Source organism: Solanum stenotomum, chromosome 5 (genome assembly GCF_019186545.1).
Source record: "Solanum stenotomum isolate F172 chromosome 5, ASM1918654v1, whole genome shotgun sequence".
Lineage (NCBI taxonomy): Eukaryota > Viridiplantae > Streptophyta > Magnoliopsida > Solanales > Solanaceae > Solanum > Solanum stenotomum.
In genome coordinates, this window is record NC_064286.1 from 22,947,799 (window position 1) to 22,965,894 (window position 18,096).

General features: G+C 40.9%; 1 pseudogene; it reads right to left on the reverse strand.

The window, feature by feature from the left end:
• Positions 1–5,130: 5,130 nt before the first annotated feature.
• LOC125863795 (uncharacterized) lies at positions 5,131–15,838 on the reverse strand (annotated as a pseudogene).
• Between the last annotated feature and the right edge of the window lie 2,258 nt (positions 15,839–18,096).

The window sequence follows — 18,096 nt, forward strand, 5'->3', positions numbered from 1 at the left end:
TTACTGAAGTTCCAACCTTGATTACCTTCACCTTGGCGCCAATTATCCTAATTGTATTCTTGGGTGTTAGTCCAGAAACCCCTCCGTATGTTCATTCATAAAATAAGCATCTTCCTCGTAAGCATACTCATCATGCGGCATTCTGGTAGTTGACTGCATTGACTTTTTCAACACCCCTACTCAAATGTTTCAACACTAACCCAACCTCGGTTCTCAATTGTTCCACCTCTTGATGTATCTCTTCATTTGCTTGATTATGAGTGGCTAGTATCGAAAATGTGCTCTTTGTAGTAGCCGAAGTTTTAGTGATACATACTTTATTATTCTTGGAGATCTTTTAAAGTTTCTCTACAATCTCTTGAAATGTTCTTGCCCCGTAAGATCCTCCAGCAATAGTATCTAACATTGCTTTCCCATTTACATTCAACCCTCTATAAAAGTACTCCTTGAGTGATTCATTATCAATATAGTGGTTTCTTTCACTTCTCATGAAACTTGTAAATTTGTCTCAAGAATCACTAACCGACTCCCCAGGTTAAGCCATGAAGTTGTTGAGTTTATCTTTCAATTTTAGGTTCTTTGACAAAGGAAGTATTTTTCCAAGAACACTTTGTGCAGTTCTGCCCATGTTGTAATTGAGTCATATAGAAGCTTAGGTAGTCACGCAGTCGCATCACCTGTCAATGATAATGGAAACATACGTAAACCGATTGCATCCATGTCTAAGTCCATTTTTCCCACACTACTCTTGCACACGCGGATGACTTTACTCGGATGAGCATATGGTTCTTCAGATAGCATGCCATGAAATAACCATCTGAATGTATGAATTTGTATCTGACTACTTGTAAACACAAATGTATCTCGGGTGGTAGTGGAAGTACTACTATGACACCCATTAATCCTAGAGAATTATGATCAATACTTGTAATTATCATCCACATGATCTTTCACTAATGCAAGATTGTTCTAGTTGTTTCTCGGTACCTCAGCTACTCCTGGAAGTTAGACTCTAAGATCATCCTTATGGCCTTCTTTGATTGGATCATCGTTAAGTCCTAGATTTTGACCACATTCAACCATTTTTTGCAGAGTTTTTGGCTAGTTCTGGATTATAAGGGGTCAGAGGATTGCCTTGACTCAGTGTATTTAGCATACACTTTAAACAAAACCAGTAGAAAAAAAAAATATAAATCAGGAACTAACTGACTAATAGTGCAATAATAAAATTATTCTAATCAAAAAGCCTTATTCCCTAGAAATGGTGCCTAAATTTGATACTCCCATATTACACCTCTCTTAAGAAGTATAATCAGTCATTGTTCAAACAAAGAACCTAATCAAGGTTCTGGTCAATCTCATGAGAAATGAGGTCTAGATTTAAGCTAATTTACTATTGACTGTACTTTTAATCAGATTATTTTAGTAAAAGGGGAATCTGTAACACAAAATATTAATTGATTGAATTCGGGAACAAGTAACCAAGTAAGCAAGATTTAATGTTCTGTAAACTCAGGGGAATCCCCATTGTTTAATCTCTTTTCTTATTTGTTACTTTCTTGTTTGGGCAAATAGGATGTCACGACCCGAGCCTACACCCCGGACGTAACACAGCGTACAAGACTCCGAAGAGCCTCATACAAGCCTCATAGCATTCATAACATAAGATAATAGAATATGGTGCGAAAATGTAAAACTTTTTATTTTACAATCGAAGTCGTTTATAAACATGAGCGGAAGTCTATACTTTGTCTCAAACCATCTAGAACCGTAAGACTAAAACTTAAGGACGCAGACCAAACTTTGTTGATGTAGTTCCTACTTCCTTGTGTTGCATTGAGTATGTTGAGACAGAGTTGATGTTTCCTCCTTTGAATGGTGCATTATTTGATGATACATGCATGATGGGCTTCTAGTCTTGAGTCTTTAATTCTGAGAAGTGTTTCAAAATTTCATTCGAGGACGAATGTTCCCAAGGGGGAGATAATTTAACACTCGGAAAACTCATAAGTGAAACTAGAGCCTTACGTGAGAGTTCTTGAGTTTGATGTGGGGTTTGGAAGTGTAAAATGGTTTCCCGAACTTAGGTTTAGGGGTTAAACTTCAAGGAATGACCCCCCAAGGACCAACCAAGAGTCCTCTTGAGGAGGACTCCAAAGCCTAACCCCAAAGCTCCCAAATCTGCCCAAGCTGCCCAAAATAGGGCCATATATGGATGGCACATACGGCCAGTAGGTGGACCGTGGGTCATGACCTGACTTCCCCTAGTTTACCAAGCCCCAACGCTTGACCTACGATTGACCAGTACGGTCTGTGGGTCAATCCACTCCCCGTAGGTGGGGGTCGTGGATGGGGATTGTGTGATGTCCCAATTCGACTTAGGCAAGGTCAATTAGGTAAATTCCTAGGTTGGTTAGTTAAGTTTGAAGTTGTTTTATATTGTTTATTTAGACATATATAAGGGTTTTTAAGCGATTAATTAACCCTTACACTTCATAAATCACAACTACCCAAATCATAACCACCTTTGCCCCCAAAGTTTTCTCCCAAAAACTCCATTGAAGAAGATCAAGTTAGAGCTTGAAGAAGGGGGATTTCTCACACGATTTTGGTTGGATTTCTTCATCTAAGGTATGTTAGTCTTGATTCATGGAATTCTTTCATCCATGAAGCCCTCAAATTTTTAATTTCAAAGAAGTAAAGTCTCCAAAACCTAAGGTTTTCATTCTAAGTCATGGATTCTTTCTCAAAATATTTTCAATGGTTTAATTATCATATATTAAGATTGAATTGCTGTTTTATGGTGGTTTTAAGATAAAATATCCCATGAATCCATGAATTCCCCATAACCCTAATTTATGACTATGTGATGTGGGTGAATTGTAGTAAGATGAATACTATGCAATTGTTCTTGTAGTAGTCTAATTACTTGAATTATGTTGTTATCCATTCCTAAATTGTAGTAATTCTAGGTGTGTTGGTGAATTATGTTTCATGGTCCTTGAAGGGCAAATTATGAAGATTGATGTATAATCATGATGCTTATGTACATGCTTTGTGATTTCAATGAAAGTAATGTGATTATGACTATAATGCAATTGTGATATTGTTGAAAGGTTATTCTCAATTATACACTTGTGAATGATGATGACATGTTGTGAAAGGTTTATTCAATATAATGATATACCTTGAATTGGTAGGCTTAGGACATCCTCTTCATGTGTAAATGAAAGTGATCTTGATTGATGTACCTTGAATTGGTAGGCTTAAGGCATCCTCTTCTTGTGTAACTAAAGTATCTTGGCTTAATGAACATTGAATTGGTCGACCAAATGGTAGCCCTTTCATAAATGATTAGTGAAGTATTCTAAAGCTTTGTCTTAAATCGGTAAACCAAATGGTAGACCTTTCATGATAAGTCCATGAACTACTATAATGATGAACCTTGACTCGGTAGACCGAATGGTAGCCCTTTCTTGAGGATTCAATGAGTTATCCTACTAATGTACCTTGAATCGGTAGACCAAATGGTAGCCCTTTCATGTGTGTAATAATATACCTTGGGTCGGTAGACCGAAAGGTAGCCCTCTCAAGTACAATAATGTTAAAAGAGAATGAACTATTCTATGGGAATTTAAAGCTTAACACTGAGTGGATATTGTAAGGTGGAAGCTCTCCCCACGTTAGGCCGGGTTTCTATGAACACCTTCCTTATCCCATAACTATGTGCCCACATAGGTTATTATCTAGTGGATCCACCTAAGCTAAATTACCGGTCCTACCTTAGGCAAGTAGACCAACCCTTTTACGGTGTAGGATAGACACCGGATTCCATGGTTTGCTCACATGGTCTATGTCGGTTAGGGCTTATTCCCATCATGTGAGTTATGTGCTATGGTTACTCAATAGGTTCTATGAAGTGTGGGTGGTAGTATGGGATACCATCCATGCATTGCACGAGTAGGCTTTGAGAGTGGCTATGGTGTATTTCTCGAATGTCATAATGTCTGATAAGCTCAAATTACACCTCCCTAAAGTAGTATAAGCGATCGTTATCAAGTAAAGAACCCAACTTGGAGGTTGGGGTTGATCCCACGAGGAATATAGTTTAGACTTAAACTTAACTTATGATTATATTCGATTAGTCAACTTATTTCTGAGACAAGTAAAGGGGGAGTTTTTGTGTAACAAATAACTGATTGTAGTTTAGAGAACAAGCGAGCAAGATTCGAACTTTATTTGTTATCAATGAGAGAAAGTAACTAGGGTGTAAGTGTTCCCCATAAGCTCATAACGCGGTAATCTTAGTAATCGTAATTTGTTTCTAGTGTATCACATGCAAAGTGGTAAGTTATGTATCTCTAAGTCCTTGGTCCGGTAAATAGAGAATTTCACCCAGCACCTTGGTCCGGCTACGTGTGTAGAATTTACTAACCCTTACCTTTACCTCACATTAGACATCACGTCAATGTATGGCTTAGTTTTCAACCTCGCACCAATTGACATTAAACTATTAGATAGTATCACACTAAATCTATATTGATAATTTTTTTCTTATTAACTACCTCATTGGTTCGGCAAGTAGCAACAAGCTGAGTTCTAACGTTGTGCACCGTTAAAAAGACTTCTAAACGAAAGATATATCAATGCAATAACACTATATAAGAATTACTTAGTTACTATTCATACTTTGTTAATCGCTCATGGTTCTCACAATCCAAGTTGTGGATTTAGTTACCCATAGTAGCAAGAACACAATTCATATTTTTAGAAGAAGAATTCATGAACTTACGTAATGAGTAGAAGAAACCCAAAATCTTCAATTGAAATTCAAAGAAAGAATCTTTATAAACCAAAATTAGGAAATCAAATTGTTAATGTTTGCAAGTTAATTCCCAAGAACAAACGAAGAACTAAAGTTAAACAATAGTAGCTGACCCCAAAAAACGAGGTTTATATACCTATTTATAGAAAACATAGTCACAAACAAAAAGGAAACGAAATAAGGAAATAAACTGTTGGATGCGGCTTTAATCGACGAGACTGACCTACGAACCATGGATTGACCTACGGTCTATAGGTCCTTTCCGTAGATCAGGACTTAGACAAATTCTCGGAAGCTTGGAACCTTTAACTTTCAGATGCAAATGACGGACCTGCAAAACGGACCGTAGGTTGACCTACGATCTGTGGGTCCCCTCTCGTGGTTCTATACTTAGACTTTTTCATCAGGTACTGGAACTCAGACTTTCTGATACAAATGACGGACGTGCAGGACGGCCCGTAGGTCGACCAACGGTCAGTCAATGGCTTTCGTGGTTCCACACTTGGTCAAGACTTCCCTGATGTTCCATCTACGACACCAACCTATGGAGCGTGACTGGACCTACGGTCCGTAGGTCACCTTCGTAGATGGCTCCTTCTGTATAAATTCAGCTGATGTCTCTCTCAACCTCGTCCAAGTCTATTTCCTGCAAATATAGCACAATAATCATTAGTTCTAATACAAAATGGCCCTAGACACACACAACTCTTAAGTGAAATGCATTAAAAATATTGTAAACTCATGGTATATCAACACCCTCAACTTAAATTTGTTGTTTTTCCTCAAGCGACGCACTGAGACTCTAAACAACACTTGTGTAGAAGCAGACATTCAAGCATAAGCAATCACATGGCTTTCTATCTCGACTCCCTTTTTGAGTGCAAATGTTTTCTTTTAGAATCAACAAGCTAACTCATGCGGATCAAGATATGACAAAGATCAACCAATAGACACAAAACATACACTGTTTCACTATCACCGAGGTACCAATTCTCCGACAATGTAACTAGTGCCCTTAATTCAAACGAAATCCTTTTTTCACACAATGAATATGATTTTGAGTACAATGATTCATTCAAAACTCACGCTCAAAAGTAACTTCAAGTACAATTAGTACTCAATACCGTAGGCTTGCCCTTATTTTCACTGCTTAGACTCTCCAAACTAGTTGCTAGGATCACTATAGAACTTTCTTAGCTTGTAACATAGGCTCACAGTCAGGTGTGGTACATTTGGGTACTTTTTAGTGACTTTCTGCCCTCTTTGAACTTACATTGACTCTTTACCTCTTTCTTGACCTATTTTTGGCATCTTTTCATTTCACTTTCTTTCCCTTACTCTTTGCAATATGGATGTGACTTTTGATTTTATAACTCTTATTTCACACTTTATTCTTTTTCTCTCACTTCATTTTTCTTTTGTTTCTTTCAACACTTTTTCTTTTCTTTTTTGCTTCTTTTTGCACAAAGTCACATCCTCTTTCTTTTTCTCTTTTCATCACACAACTCTTTTCATATATTTTTTCATTTGGTTTCCTCTTTCATAGTCACCCTCAATTTATACATTTTGCATTAGTTGAGGTGCACAATGTCCGATGTCGGACCAGGGCCAAGATAAAGGTCACTTTTGACTTAGCCACCCTCAACTTAGGATTTTGGCCTAAGTCAAGGTTCACATGTCCAAGGAGGGACCTGGGACAAGACAGTATTTTAAGGGAAGGTGAGCTAGGTGAATCAAAAGAAATGGTCAATTTTAGGCTCAAATATTTGGATCAAAAGGGAATAATGCTACCATTTGGTTAGATCATTTTAGGCTTAAGTAGACTAATTTGAACAATGGCCTATGATCACTTCCCAACTACTAGCCTAGATTATCCTAGTTGGACCAACGGGGTAAGTTCTAGATTGGCACAAAACAGTCTGAACATTCAACTACCCTCACACACTCTTGGCACCTTGTTTCATTATCAGATTACCTAGTTCAAGTTTTAGCTTAAGTTATGAGATCAAATTGGTTCTTTATCATGTCATACTCAGAGCCACCACATTCAACTCATTCTAGCCTATAGATTTTAGCACATATCACAATTTTTGGACGGGTATCATTTTTCATTCTCGATTATGCCATCATACTTCATTCTTTCTCATGCTTCTACACATACAATCCTAACACATGCCGGTTCAATAGAAATTAAAACAGTCTCTTGGAGGAAAAGAACACAGGCAAGTAAACCCCAAGAGAGGATTATGAGTTGGGTTACTCAGACTTCACCCTATCACTCACAATCCATTTACCCCCACCCCCAACAAAATATAGTGTGATTGTCCCCAATGCACAAAAAGTAAAGAATAAAGGATCACACGAAGCAAACCTGTGGCGCATAGCGCCGAAGACCTATCAACAAGCAGGTGGGTCCGATTTCCCAGAGCCCTCTGGATCAACACTTAGGTCACCCTCAGTAGTGCCCACATCAACAATCACAGCACCCTCAGTAGTGCTATCACCCATTCTCACAGCACTATCAATGGTGCTCACACTGCTTGAGGCACCAATACCGATCTCCTAAAGCCTCTGCTGCTGCAACTCCTCATCAACAATTGATGCCCTCCGAGCCGCCTCAGTCTCTTGGCACTCCCTCTAACTAGCTCTCTCGGCCTCAAAACCATCAGAAGCCCGACTAGAACGGGGGTGCTTTCCAGCATGACGGGAAGAAGTAGGGAGAGGTGACATCTCATCCCTGAATATATCATCGAACACCATATTATCAACCAATTTTGTGGGGGGCGACTCGGGCTCAATCTCTGGTGGAGCTAGGAGGGTGTCAAGATCAGCCCGGAGACTAGCTAGCTCCATCTGGAAAGCAGAGACATCTATGATGGGGGATGGTCTCTCTAAGACACGCAGCTCAAATGTATCAAGACATTGGTGAACGGCCTGAACTTTTCGATCCATCATCTGCTCCATCATCTGCTCCATCCGCTGCTCCACTTTAGTTGCAGACTCATCAATTGCTCGCTGCATCCAAGGCCCTAATAAGCTATAGTAATGAGGCCATCTAGTCCTCCAACTTCTAGAATGGAGCCAAGGGCACGGCAAAAGACCCTGAAGATGAGATGGCTCTGGAGAAGCTAGGGGCTTGACTGGCGGCCGGAGAATGAGAGGCCGGAGCATCCTCAGTGGGGGCTAGAGGGGCAGGCTCATCACAATGCATATGCTCCACATTGGCAACTAAGTCTTCTCCCAATGGAGGTACCTGAACATGCGGGTCTCTGCGTGGTGCCACCATATTCGCCTTATCTCGAATCAGGCCTCTATCCAAGGTCTTGGTCTCCTTGATCAACTTATCACAATGCCAGACCGGCACTCCAGAATCCCTATACAATTGAAAGATGAGGCATGGAAAGGGGTAAGTTGTGGTGGCCTTGAAGGCCCTCTCGTGAATATCCGCATTGATCATGCGGGAAAAATCCATCTTGAATCCAACACCTAGGGCTGCCACCATGACTGTGAAGTCCCAAGTGAGAACATTGTCTGCCTGCGTAAGAGACACCCTATTTCGTACCAATATCCAGAAGAATTTGGCCACAAAAGTCAAGGTGGCCTTCTTGATACCTAAACTCGAGGTGCTGACCCACTCGGCGCGCTCTCCGTCTGTGGAAAGGTGAAGGGCCAACCAGCACAATAAACTCTCCCTTTGCTACGCATTCCGCTGGAATGCCCCACTTCTCACTATGTCCCAACGGAATCAAACTCGCCCATGTTGATAGCTAGAGTATGGTCCGGGCCGTAGAGGAACCTTCGCATAGTAGCCTCTGATATGTCAACTGAGAACCCCTGAACTAGAGTAGATTTGAGTGGGTCCTATGCGGCGGGCTTGGCCCATCTGTCAATGAAACCTCAGAGGGTAGCTGCGTAGGAAACATAGAACTTTCTCACGATCTGCTTGCTAGATGACCCTGGGCTACCGACCATCCACTTGCACCTGTGTCTCTTAAAAATCTCATAGATAGCAGGCGCGGTGTGCAGGCTGCCTCTGAGAACTCGACACTCATCAGTGACTATACAGGCCATCCACTCCTTCTCAGTGATCGTCCTTGCATCTCTTTAAATCTGCCACTGACCATTAATACACCATCAGTTTGGATCCTCAAAAACTGGAGAGGGTTCGGTGTTAGGTGGTATGGGAATGTCCTCCGCACTAGTGGCCTCATCAGACGAGGCATTCCTCCCAAGTGAACTATAACCGAATGCGGAGCCGAAAGCTGAACTGGAGGCAGAGGCGGACTCAGAACCGGAAGCAGACCCAGGCGATGAATCGATCAGTGTATCCTCCTCATCAGACTGGGAGGCAGTGACTACGTTTGGAACCACCTACCGGATTGATTCCAGGTAGTACGAGGTGTAGTTAGGGATGTCCTCATAGTAAGTGGGACATAGGCAGGATCCTTCTCCACATCAGTGTCTTCATCAATTAGCCTTAAGGTTGGGGCCACGGACTTTGACTTACCCCTTGGTACGTACGTCGGAGTTCTCTTGGGAGCCATGGTATCTGTGGAGGCTTAGTTAGTACTAAAATAGACTAATAACACAGTCGAAAAAAATTTAGAACAAAGAACTAACCAAAACAAAAAACAAAAAAAAAATTGACAGTAGTTTCAGTGGTCACCAACGGTCTGTGGATCCCCTCTGTAGATCGGAGGTCCCAAAAAGTTGGGCTCTGATGGGAACCACGGATGTGCAGAACGGTCTGAAGGTTGACCTACGAACCATAGTCCACCTCCGTGGTTCCACACTTAGTGGATTTTCCATATGCAACAGACCTACGGACCTGATCTACGGTCAGTAGGTTGACCTACGGTCTGTAGAAGAGGTCTCATGGTTCAAATTTGTGCCAAGTATCAAACATGCCTTATTTTTAAACCATGTTTTTCAACAATTCAACAATCACCCTAAGTCTAATCATGCATTTCAACATAATTTATGACAGTTTTTCATCCCTAGGGTTCCGTTTACACATTATTTCACAGTTATTGCATACAAAACTAGGAACCCTAAGTCGAAACTGCCATTAGACTAATTACCCACAGTTATTTGATTACAAAGACAACAAAATCACATTCTATCGTCCCAAGGGTGTTTCTAACTATTGTTTATCATGCATTTTCATACAAAAACAACCCAAGGTCAAGATCCACTTCATGACTTCATATATTGAACAATGAATACCGAAATTCAGAGTTAAGTTGAAATCGTTTACCTTACAAGTAATGGAAGTTGGTGATTGTGTGATGCTAAAACTCCTTAGACCTTTGTGACACCGAACCCAAACCTTGAACTCTTCTTGGGAATGAAAAATAGGAGTGATCAGATTTTGGGAGAAAGGAATGGAAATATGGTTGGGGTGATGATATGTATGAGAGATGGGAGTGATTTGGGGATATAATGAGGGAGTTATGGGATTTGGAGAGGTTAGAAACTATTAGGAGGGAATATGGGAAGTGGGGGAAGAATTTAAAAATAAAGAGTTTTATTAGAAAGGGGTACGGGTCGGGTCCACCAAACCCTAACTTTGGAGCCACGAAACCCCATCTACGGGCCGTGGGTTGACCTACGAACCGTGTGTCGGGTTCATAGGTCACTCAGTACTTAGAAATTTTTCAAAACTTACCTGGGGTCTACGGACACCATTCACGGTCCGTGGATAGACCCACGGACTGTCAATGGGGTCCGTAGACCTCTACAACAGACATTTTACTGCAGATTTTGCTTTTCATCCCTGCACATGTAGCAACTGTTAGGCCTTTCTTTTTACATTTTCTGGAAACTTTTTAGACACGGACCCTATTCTATATCTAGCCAACACTAAAACAAAAATAAAATTACAAGCTAAAGAATTATAGAAGATCAAATAAACAAACAAAACTCCTAAATCGAAAAGAAAAACTTATAGTTGTCTAGATTGTACATCTTGGGTTGCCTCCCAAGCAGCGCTTGATTTAACGTCGCGGCACGACGCAGGCTTCGTGATTACTCAGACTTTATCAAGATAGTAGGCATTAACCACCTCTTGCACATTCTCCTCTTTTCCCATGTAGACCTTGATCCTTTTCCCGTTCACCTTGAACCTTGTTCCCTCATTGTTCTCGAGCTCAACCACTCTATGTAGGAACACTTGAGTGAATATGAATGGCCCGGACCACTTGGACTTGAGCTTGCCAGGAAATAAGCACGACCTAGAGTTGAATATAAGCACCAAATCACCCACAAAAAATTCACGCTTTTCGATCTTTTGATCATGATACTTCCTCATCGTCTCTTTGTACAAGGATGAACTCTCATAAGCTCTTAAGAGAAACTCATCAAGCACATTCATGTCACTTACTCTCTAATTCGATGTGGCGCCCCAATCAAAATTCAGCTTCTTTAGCTCCCACATAGCCTTATGCTCTTGCTCTATCGGCAAATGACAAGACTTCCCATAAACAAGTTGGTAGGGGGACATACCTATAGGAGTCTTGAATGCGGTGCGATAAGCCCATCGAGCATCATCAAGCTTCCTTGACCAATCGGCTCTATTCGCATTCACAGTCTTAGCCAGTATCTGCTTGATATCTCTGTTGGACACTTCAACTTGCCACTAGACTGTGCATGATAAAGAGTGGCTACATTGTGGCAGATGCCATATTTCTCAAGTAGCGCATTGAACAACTTATTACAGAAGTGGGAACCTTCATCGCTGATAATCGCCCTAGGTGTACCAAATCTGGAGAAGATATTATTTTTTAGGAATGTGGTGACACTTTTACCTTCATTGTTGGAAAGAGCAATTGCCCCCACCCACTTCAACACATAATCAACCGCAACAAGAATATACTTCATCTCATGTGAACTCACAAATGGACCCATAAAATCAATGCCCCATACATCAAACAACTCTATCACAAATATCGGATTCATAGGAAGCTCTTGCCTCTTTGAAATTCCTCCTTCTCTTTGGCAACGGTCACAAGACTTGGTGAAATCATGAGCATCTTGGTGGATGGTAGGCCAGTAATACCCACACTTCAAAATCTTATGCGCAGATTGAATACCACTATGATGCCCACCAACAGGCGATGAGTGGCACACCTCTAGTATACTCACCATCTTAACCTCGGGCACACAGCGACGAATAATTCCATCAGCACAACTACGGTACAAATAAGGCTCATCCCAAAAGAACTTCTTCACATCATGCATAAACTATTTCCTTTGGTGAAACGACAAATTCGATGGCACCAGATCACTTGCCAAGTAGTTAGCAAAGTCTGCAAACCAAGGAATCAGATCATGAGAAGTAGCCAATACATGTTCATCTGGAAAAGCATCATTAATTTCAGCCCCATCTCCTAGCTTGAGCACAGTTTCTTCCTCCAGTCTGGACAAGTGATCGGCAACCTGATTTTTTGTCCCCTTTCTATCTTTCACCTCAAAGTTGAACTTTTGCAGTAACAACACCCATCTAATCAACCTTGGTTTTGCATCCTTCTTAGCCATCAAATACCTCAATGCCGAATGGTCAGTATGCACTATGACCTTAGTACCAAGCAAGTAGGATCGAAATTTCTCAAATGCGAAAACCACTGCAAGAAATTCCTGTTCAGTCACTGTATAGTTCTTTTGAGCCACATTTAGAGCTTTGCTGGCATAGTAAATAGAATGAAGAATCTTCTCTCGCCTCTGTCCCAATACCACACCAAGCACCACTCCACTCACATCACACATTACTTCAAACGGTTGCCCCCAATCCGGTGAAATAATGATAGGTGTGGACACTTGCTTTTACTTCAACTCTCCAAATGCTCTTAGACAAGCATCATCAAAATTAAACTTATACTCCTTTTCGGGCAATTTACACAATGGGTGTGCAATATTGGAGAAATCCTTGATAAACCTCTTATAGAAACTTGCATGCCCAAGAAAACTTCTAACACCTTTAATAGAGATAGGTGGTGGAAGCTTTTCTATTACCTCTACTTTCTCTCTATCAACTTCAATACCCTTTCCAGAAATCCGATGACCCAAAGTTATCCCCTGTTTCACCATGAAGTGGCACTTTTCCCAATTGAGCACAAGATTGCACTCTTCACACCGTTTAAGTACTTCGGCTAGATTGTCTAAACAATGATCAAAAGAGTCACCTACCACAGAGAAATCATCCATAAATACTTCAATAGTGTCCTCCACCATATCAGAAAATATCGACATCATACAACGCTGAAAGGTCATTGGAGCATTACACAACCCAAATAGAATCCGTTTGAAGGCGAAAGTCCCATAAGGGTTACTGAAGGTGGTCTTCTCTTGGTCTTCCGAAGCTATGGAAATCTGATTGTAGCGAATAACCATCAAGAAAACAATACCAACCCTTACCAGCAAGTCGGTCCAACATCTGATCCATGAACGGCATAGGAAAGTGGTCCTTTTCTGTCCAAGCATTTAATTTCCGGTAGTCTATGCAGACTCTCCATCCAGTCACGGGCCACTTCGGAATAAGCTCATTTTTTTAATTCGGAACCACACTCATCCCACCTTTCTTGGGCACACACTAAATAGGACAAATCCAACTACTATTTGCAATGGGATAAATAACTCCAGCATCCAACAACTTGATAATTTCCTTTTTCACTACCTCTTGCATAGGCGGATTTAGTCTTCTCTGGTGCTCGATATTAGGCTTGTGATCCGGCAGGAGTTGGATTTTATGAGAACAAATGCCAGGAGAGATCCCAATAATATCTGCAATAGTCCACCCAATAGCCCGTTTGAACCTCTTCAACACGGAAACCAATGCCTCAACTTGTGTCACATGCAAATCTGATGCAATGATGACTGGTAAAGTACCATCTCTCCCACAGAATACTTACCTCAAATGTGATGGTAGAGCCTTAAGCTCCAATTTCAGAGCCTCTTCAACAAACGGTCTTGCGGGTAGAGAGTCGCGATTCTTCATGTCTAACTCCAATCTCTTTTGTTTTGAACGAAATTCGAACCTATCAAGTGCGGCAATAAATTCATCATAGACTTCAATACCATCACCCTCAAAATTCATCATTACCGCTGCTAGTGCATCAACACCCAACCTCTCTTCAATAGATACTTCAGAACCACTCTGTACAATATGATTCACCACTAATACCGAGTTGATCTCACTAGTCTGCTTCATGGATATACAGATGTTGAAAGTTACCTCTTAATTATTCAATCAAAACTTCATCTGCCCTTTCTCCATATCGACCAAGGCGAGCCCAGTGGCAAGGAATGGTCTCCCGAGGATAATGGGAACCTCAAAATCAACCTCATGATCAAGTATCACAAAATCCGCCGGAAAGATAAAAGACTCCACTTTCACTAGTACATCTTGGATCACACCAATGAGCCTCTTCACAATTCTATCGGCCATGAGAAATCGCATCGCAGTCGGTTTTGGATCCCCTAAACCCAACTTCTTGTAAATAGACAATGGCATCATATTAATGCTAGCACCCAAATTGCACAATGCCTTCACAAAATGCAGCAACCCGATGGTACAAGGAATAGTGAAGGCACCAGCGTCCTCCTTTTTTAGCACAAGGGACCTTGTAGCAATAGCACTACAATGTTGCAACCTATCATCATCTTCAAAACTCACAGCCCTTTCCTTCGTCACCAAATCTTTCATAAACTTCACATACCCAGGCATTTGCTCCAAAGCTTCTATCAACCGAACATTGATGGAAAGTTATTTCAACATAGTGATAAACCTATGGTATTTCCCTTCTTCATTCTTCTTGATTAACCTTTGTGGGAATGGAGGTGGAGGTCTAGGCATGGGGACAACTTTTTGGGTTATCTCTGTTTCTTTCTCTATAGCATTCTTGGACACTCCAGTAACTTCAATCTATTCATCATCTTTCTCAACCACATTTTCAACCTCAGACGGCATAGGTGGGTCAATGGTCTGCTTAACCCCCTCGAGTAGTGACTATCATACAATGCCCATCATTCTTTGGATTTTGGATAGTGTTGCTAGGAAGTGTGCCAGGCTGATGTGGGTTTACTGCAGTGGACAACTAATTCATCTGCTGCTCAAGTTGCTTGATAGACACTGCATGGGCATCAACCTTTTGACCAATACCAGATAAGTCATTTCGCATCTCCTTCACATTCTCATCAGTCGAATCAAACCACTTCATCATCTTCTGCATCATATCCTCAATACGTGACATACTACCCCCCAGCCTCCCTATTACAAGATTCCTAATTTTGAGGAGGAACATATGGCCCAACCCTATCGTTTTTGTTGCCATAGTTGTTTCAGTTGTAGTGGTTGTCACGATTGTAGTTCCCATCCCGGACATATTGATCCTCTCGGTTGTAGTTTCCATAGCTTCGACCTTGGTTTCCTTGACCTTGGTGCCAATTATCCAAATTGGAACCTTGGGCGTTGGCTCAAAAACCCCCCATCTGATCATTCACCGCATAAGTATCCTCTTCATAGTAGCATTCCACAATCGGTGGTGGATTCCTAGTTAAATAATTCACAGCATTTACCTTTTTGGCACCTCCGCTCACATGTTTCAATACCAACCCCAGTTCGGTCCTCATTTGAGCCATCTCCTCACGAATGTCATTAGCAGATTGGTGAGGTGTAGCTAGAACTGCAATTGTGCTTCTCCCAGTATCTGACTTTGTAGTTCTCCAAGCTTTGTTATTCCAAGAGATTTTCTCCAATTTCTTAGCGATCTACTGAAAAGTGTACTCACCATATGAACCTCCAGTGACAGTATCAAGCACAGCCTTACTATTGTCATCCTGACCTCTGTAGAAGTATTCCTTCAGCGACTCATCATCAATGTGGTGATTCGGAACACCTTTTATGAATGCAGTGAACCTATCCCATGAACTACTCACAGACTCTCCAGGTAGTGCCACGAAGTTATTGAGTTTATCTTTGTGGTTCAGCTTCTTTGACACTGGGAAGTACTTTGCCATGAACACTTTATGCAATTAATCCCATGTGTGAATCTAGTTATATGGGAGCTCAGTAAACCACACAACAGCATCACCAATCAATGATAGAGGGAATACTCTCAACCCAATGACATCCATGTCCAATTCTGGTTGACCCACACAACTATAGCAAACACTCATCAACTTGGCCATGTGCTCATGTGGATCCTCTGATGCCAAACCAGAGAACAAACCCCTAGCTGTAAGCATCTGCATCAGACTGCTAGTAACCACGAATGTATCCCCCAGAGGTAGATAAGGTAGAATAATAGGCCCTTTGGATTCGACGGTATTAAAGTCGACCCTATAATTATCACGCAACATTGGTTCTGGTAGTGGATTCTGCACCCTCAATGCATCTCCAAGCAGATTTTCACCGTGAACCTAAACATTCTCATTATCAACCCTAAGAGGCTGCAACTCAACTCCATCACCTAGATTTCCTCCGATAGGATTGACTGGGACCCCATGATTATTCATCTTTCGCAAAGTTCTGTTCAATTCTGGATCGTAAGGAGTCAGTGGTTCACCTCGACTCCGTGTACTTGGCATACACTAGAGTATGAACCTGAGAGAAACAAAAACAAAAGAAAAAGTAAAATTAGGAAATAATTGACTAAAGTTCAATAATGTAGTTAAACTTAATCTAAAATCCTTATTCCCCGGTAGCGGAGGCAAAATTTGATAAGCTCAAGTTACACCTCCCTAAAGAAGTATAAGCGATCGTTATCAAGTAAAGAACCCAACTTAGAAGTTGGGGTCGATCCCACGAGGAATATGGTTTAGAATTAAACTTAACTAACGATTATATTTGTTTAGTCAACTTATTTCCGAGACAAGTAAGTAAGGAGGGGGGTTTTGTGTAACAAATAATTGATTGTAGTTTAGAGAACAAGCGAGCATGATTCGAACTTTAGGTGTTATCAATGAGAGAAAGTAACTTGGGTGTATGTGTTCCCCATAAGCTCATAACACAGTAATCCTAGTAATAGTATTCTTTTTCTAGTGTATCACATGCAAAGTGGTAAGTTATGTATCTCTAAGTCCTTGTTCTAGCAAATAGAGAATTTCACCCCGCACCTTGGTCCGGCTACGTGTGTATAATTTACTAACCCTTACATTTACCTCATACTAGACATCACGTCAATGTATGACTTAGTTTTCACCTTCGCACCAACTGACATTAGACTATTAGATAGTGTCACACAAAATCTATGTTGATAATTCTTTTCTTATTAACTACCAACTTGGTTCGGCAAGTAGCAACAAGAGAAGTTCTGACATTTTGCACCATTAAAAAGACTTCTAAACGAAAGAATTATCAATGCATGCAATAACACTATTCAAGAATTACATAGTTACTATTTATACTTTGCTAATCGCTCATGGTTCCCATAACCCTAGTTGTGGATTTAGTTACCCATAGTAGCAAGAACACAATTCATATTTTTAGAAGAAGAATTCATGAACTTACGTAATGAGTAGAAGAAACCCGAAATCTTCAATTTAAATTCAAAGCAAGAATCTTTATAAACCAAATTTAGGAAATCAAATTGTTAATGTTTGCAAGTTAATTCCCAAGAACTGTAGTTAAAAAATAGTAGCTAACCCCCAAAAATGAGGTTTACATACCATATTTATAGAAAATATAGTACCAAACAAAAAGGAAACGAAATAGGGAAATAAATTATTGGACACAACTTCAATCGATTAGACTGACCTACAGACCATGGATCGACCTACGGTCCATAGGTCCCTTCCGTAGCTCAGGTATTAGACAAATTCTCAGAAGCTTGGAACCTTCAACTTTCAGATGCAAATGACGGACTTGCAGAACGGACCGTAGGTTGACCTACGGTTCGTGGGTCCCCTCTCATGGTTCCATACTTAGACTTTTTCATAAGGTACTGGAACTCATACTTTCTGGTACAAATTACAGACGTGTAGGACGGCTTGTAGGTTGACCTACGGTCCGTTAATGGCTTTCGTGGTTCCACACTTGGTCAAGACTTCCCTGATGCTGCATCTACGACACCAACCTATGGAGCGTGACTGGACCTACGGTCCTAGGTCACCTCCATAGATGGCTCCTTCTTTAGAAATTCAGTTGTTGTCTCTCTCAACCTCATCCAAGTCTATTTCCTGCAAATATAGCACAATAATCATTAGTTCTAATACAAAATGGCCCTTGACACACACAACTCTTAAGTGAAATGTATTAAAAATACCGTAAACTCACA